Raw genomic sequence first — 6029 nt, forward strand, 5'->3', positions numbered from 1 at the left:
TATGGATTGGTTAACTTTATAGACTGAATATGCAGATGATAGGTCTGGAATTTTGGCTGCACACTGAGGTCAGCCAAGCTTGACATAGCTCACAAGGAGGTTGGCCATGAGATGATCCTCTGTAGAGGTTAAGAACAAGAAAGGAGTCTATTCACAATTCATGTAGGAATTTATGGAATCTTCCTGATTGACAGTTTATATTTAAAAGCGAACTTTTCCCTAGGGCCAGTTCCACCCTCATATTTGATCACTATTCTGCAGTCCACTGGGAACATTTCTTTTTCAGGCAGAATTCTGAAAACGGTAAGATTTGAAATGGCCACAGAAAACACACCAAAAATACTGTTTGTCTTGAAATCACACAGCTGTGGTATAGGCTGGAGAGATTTAAAGTTTTTTCCTTGGCTTCCACAGAGGTTGCAAAGTGAAGTGAGCTGGGTAAACCAGTCACAAAATAGCTGAACTGGGGAAGTTCAGACACATACTAACTGTGATTGAGAGAGAGTGATTAACAGCTAAATACAACACACCCCTTGGGAAAATATAACAATATGGCTTCTAACTAGATCAGTTTCTCAACCTCTGTGTTACTGATATTTTGGACTGGGTAATTCTTTGTTGTGGAGCTGTTCTACACATTGTGAGATGTTTGGCAGCATTAGTGACTTCTACCCACACTGTGTATGTTGTAATAAACAGTTCAGTAATGTCAACCAAGAGGAAATCACACACTCCAAGAAAAGAAACAGGTGAACCCTTAATTAAATATATGCAGTCGAGAAATTCCCACAAACGAGGGAATGCTGTAAGAGAATTGATAGAGATGGAGCATTTGTTCAAACCAAAGGAATAAAACAAATGAATGAGAAGAGCTAAGTTGCCTGCAATTTCTCCTGAGTTAACTTGACCTGATTCAGTGCTAAACAGAGACCTTCCGTGATTAGGTTTAGATTAAGGAGAATTAAAGTCCTTTTTGACCCTGTGGTCTAAAATTCTTACATTGCTCATCTGTGGGCAGCCACTGTAACCAAGGTAAGTGGTCAGATACTAAGCAGTTCCGTCTGCCATGCCAGCGGCAAGCCTGCATTAGTTAGGTCTGCATTTCGGAGGCTAGTGGCCTAGGGAATAAGACATTCTCAGAACCCCTTTACCCTGAGAGTCATGTAAATCCTCTTTGAGCTTTTCCCAGCGTGTTCTCTGAGGAAGCCTGCTGCAATGGTATAGTCTCCCTTGGAAAGGTCTTATCTCATCTGAGTCCAAGTAGCAATTTCCTTCAGCAAAATAAGGCTCTTGGCGTTGCAGTGTAGGAATTAAAAACTACATTTCCTATTAATTTGTGAATGTTGTTCCCATGACAAGGCTGAATTTTAAAGGCTGTTTAACATTTGCAGTTTGATAATTTCTTACAATCAGCTATGGAACAGGACCAACATTACAATGAGGTATTCCAGTTTTCATGAATTATTTTGGCAATGGCTCTTAGCAGAAAAATATTTCATCGGAACTTGATCATTTTCTGCCACGTAAGCATAGCAGCGCCCCCTGCACACTGCAGGGAATGCACCGGAGATCAAAGACTTGGAGGGCTCTTGACTCTGCACCCTACTTAACCAACTGTCTCAGGGCTTTTTCAAAATTTCTTTAAGTCCACTGCTCTGAAATTGTTACTTACCTAGGTGGATCTGATCTCTTGTTAATGTGGCTGTGAGGAATCAAAGCTCTATGTCAGCCTTTCTCGAAAATATTTAGTTAAGCACTACCCATTGGTATTCCTTGGGGAAAAAATGTTTTTGGTCAAAAAATTTGCACATCCACAACTAGCACCAGCAAGCTAAAGGCTTTGAGAAGTCTTACAGTAAAGAATCTGTATTAGTTAATTACCCCCCAAATTTAACAACTTGAAACAGACATTTGTTTTCTCAGAGTTTCTAAAGATTGGGAATCTGGGAATGATTAGCTGGGTGGTCTGGCTCAGGGTCTTTCATGAGGTTACAGTCAAGCTGCTGGCCAGAGCTGCAATCGTATGAAGGCTTGATTGGGGCAGGGAAATGTATGTCAAAGATGGCTCACTCAAATGCTTGTTGGTGGGAGGCCCCAGTTCCTTACCACAGACACCCCTTCACAACACTTCCAAGTGTCCTCATGACATGGCAGCTGGCTTCCTGCAGACTGAGTGATCTGAGAAAAAGAAAGCAAGCAGAAAGCCTCAGTGCTTCTTATAATCTAGCTTGCGAAGTCACACACAGTCACTTCCACTTTTATTCTATTTGCTAGAAGTGAGTCACTAAGTGAGACTAACAAAGGGAGGGCAACTAGGCTCTGCCCTTTGAAGGGAGCATCAAACAATGTGTGGACATCCTTTGAATCATCACGTATAGTTTAAGCCATCATTTTCTTTATTTTACCACAGAAGTTTCTCTGACCATAATACTTACTGCTATGGTTAATAATCCTGTAGAATGGAAGATAACTGGGGAAATGCCAGGGTATGCTCTTGATTTTCACTCAAGGAAATATAGACAATGAAAACATACATATGTATGTATATAAATTGATAAGTCAACAAAGTATCATCTTTGCTTTCTTCTTTTCTAAGTTGGCAAATATATCTTGGACATTTTTAGAGAGATGTTAGTTAACTAATAGTCCTGAAACAAGTTATACAAATGTTTAAAAAAATGCTACTCATTGCATGACACTTACAATGCTCATTCTGTGTATAGTCTGTTATGGTTGGAGACACTTTTATTCTAGACAAAAGGATTTCCCCAGCTTCAGTATAAAATGATAACCATGGCAGGAAGGATAAAGTGATGATCACAGCCTCTGGGAGCATTCCCTTGGACAGCTGTTGAATTTATAAGTATAGGAACCTTCAAGATGGAAGTAGAAGGTACCTTTATGCACAGATCTGTTAGACACCAATACTGTCAATTAAACCAACGAACCTGATGGCATATTTTTAAAAATCATTTTGGGTTTCAGATAGGAGTTTAAGCTTTTTGACTATGTAAGCTAATAAAATAATTTGGGGATGGATCATTACTTCTCAGATAATTCATAATCCACTCTACATACTTAAAGTGTAAATCTCAAAAAAGAAAAGGAAAACTGGCTATTAGAAGTATGGGTTACATTGGTCCTTCACAAGTGACTTTCATTCTATTGACAAATTTTCATGGAATAGTAATTACGGTTTTAGTAAAACAGAATCACCGTGGCAAAGGCAAGAAATCATACCTGCACCCCTCCATGGAAATAAGAGTAGAGAACATTCAAGAATATTAAGCATAAGAGAAAATATGCATCTTTTCATTACTTACTGTTTTTAAAGGGCATCTGGGTGAAAATCTGTGTGTGACTCTTTATAGTTTTGCTTCTGCTGCCAAGAATCGTTTCTGTAGGTAAACATATTCTACTCAATCTTGTTGGCCATTTGCAAAAAAAGGAATTGTTTACCATTCAGATCCCAAGAGACTGGATTATCAGAAAAGAAAAAAACTGAACATGACTGGACTGACCCAGAGGCAGGGTAGTTTCTGGAATAGCCCAGGGGGTGATGCTGACCATAAATGAAATATACCAAGGAATCTTCCTTTACCTTTTAAACAAATCTATACATATACATATCTGAGTCTGAAACTAGATTAGATGTAATCATCTCAAATAAGTTGGTATAACTACAGCATATCCAATTACATCTATTCAGAAGCCATATTTCTTTCTTTCATCAATTAAAAGTAATAAGGGGAGACTTCAATTAGTGCCAGCCCTTTGAGCATGGAGAATATGAACATTGATACAGCCTGGAATATTAGTGGTTTCAGGAGTCTCATTTGCCCCCAAATGTTCTCCTAAAGGAACTATGTCTGAAACCTCATTAGAAATAAAAGATATTTTCAAAAGAAACATAAATATTACCCCAGTGCTTTTAAATTCTTCTTACTTCTGGGATATTGTCCCAAGGAAATAATTTTAGAGAAAAGGAAGAAAATCTGTAAATACGAAGATGTTTTAGAAGTGTTAATAATTATGTAACCAAATTCCCCAGTCATCATTAGATCACAGGAACTACCGGGGTCAGATCATTATTAAGCACTTGAAATTCTTGGGGCATCTTCTCCTGACCTTCTGGCACATGCTCTTCCCCCAGATATTTCTAGGAGTCCCCCGGAGGTGTCACACCTCTCCCCATGCAGCCACAAACCAGTCTCCCAATGGACATCACTCTTGCTTTGTTCTTCTCACCAGGGACTGCCGTTTCCCATAGGTATCACCACTGCTGCCCTCATGAAATCCTCCATCTGCAGTGTCTGTGACTTTTCCATTGCCTAAGCCATGCCATTATTGGTGACAACAAGGAGTATATCCCAAAGCAATTTTGCTTCGTTATTTCAGTAACTTACTGAGAAATTGAATTTTTTTATTATGTTCAGTAGCCAGCATATAGTATATCATTAGTTTTTGATGTAGTGTCCAACGATTCATTAGTTGTGTATAACACCCAGTGCTCATCACAACACGTGCCCTCCTTAATGCCCATCACCCAGTTACCCCATCCCCCCACGCCCTTCCCCTCTGTAACCCTCAGTTTGTTTCCTGGAGTCCAGAGTCTCTCATGGTTTGTCTCCCTCTCTGATTTCTTCCCGTTCAGTTTTCCCTCCCTCCCCCTGTGGTCCTCTGCTCTATTCCTTATGTTCCACATATGAGTGAAACCGTAAGATGATTGTCTTTCTCTGCTTGACTTACTTCACTTAGCATAATCCCCTCCAGTTCCATCCATGTCGATGCAAATGGTGGGCATTCATCCTTTCTGGTGGCTGAGTAATATTCCATTGTATATACGAACCCCATCTTCTTTATCCATTCATCTGTTGAAAGTCATCTCTGCTCCTTTCACAGTTTGGCTATTGTGGACATTGCTGCTATGAACATTGGGGTGCATGTGCCCCTTCTTTTCATTACATCTGTATCTTTGGGGTAAATACCTAGTAGTATAATGCTGGCTCATAGGGTAGCTCTATTTTTAATGTCTTGAGGAACCTCCATACTGTTTTCCAGAGTGGCTGTACCACCTTGCATTCCCACCAGCAGTGTAAGAGGGTTCCCCTTTCTCTACATCCTCGCCAACACTTGTTGTTTCCTGTCTTGTTAATTTTTGCCATTCTAACTGGTGTGAGGTGGTATCTCATTGAGGTTTTGATTTGTATTTCCCTGATGGCTAGTGATGCTGAACATTTTTTTATTGCCTGACTAAAATCATCATACTGTACCTCCCTTCTAGGCCCCTATCCAGACAGGCTTCTGTTGGGCACAGAACATCAGTTAGCAGGACTAGATTTATCTACCTAGATCTATCTAAATTTCAGGTGAGGCTTAAAGTTGAATCTTTGCTACATTTCTATTTTTAAAAAATTAGAAACACAGTGAGTTCTGAGAGATTACAGCAGAAAACGTCAGTCTAATATGATGTGATTATGTTAAATATTAAAACACCACAAATATATTGGAAATGCATAGAAGTGTATAGACTCTAACGTTACATATAAAAATCATTTAGCAATCATATTTTATATACCAAAATTTAGCAATAAGCATATATGAAAAAACAAGTCATGTAAAAACATATATTGTATGTTGTACTTTTAATATACATATAGATATTATATATGCATATATGTATAAGAAAAATTATATACTTCCTAAAAATTATTGGGTGGAGCAGAAAGAAATATATATAGTAACCTACTAACACTTTAAAAGTTCATTAAAGAATCCAGTAAGATCCCAAGGGAAAGGGAGAGCAGGCAGAAAATCTGTCAAAGCCTAGAAAGTAATTCAGGTCCAGAGAATGGGGGCTGGCCAGGGTGGGAGACCACACTGGGGGATGGCCCTGGGACAGCAGGAATCTCAATTTACAGGGGAAAACAACAGAGCATCAATAATTTGATCATGGAAGAAGAATGCCAACGGTTCATCAGTCCCCTTTTGATTTTGCTTTGGGCTAACCCAGACTTCAATATCTGTTT

This window comes from Phoca vitulina, unplaced genomic scaffold (genome assembly GCF_004348235.1).
Source record: "Phoca vitulina isolate PV1807 unplaced genomic scaffold, GSC_HSeal_1.0 scaffold71, whole genome shotgun sequence".
In the NCBI taxonomy this organism is placed as follows: domain Eukaryota; kingdom Metazoa; phylum Chordata; class Mammalia; order Carnivora; family Phocidae; genus Phoca; species Phoca vitulina.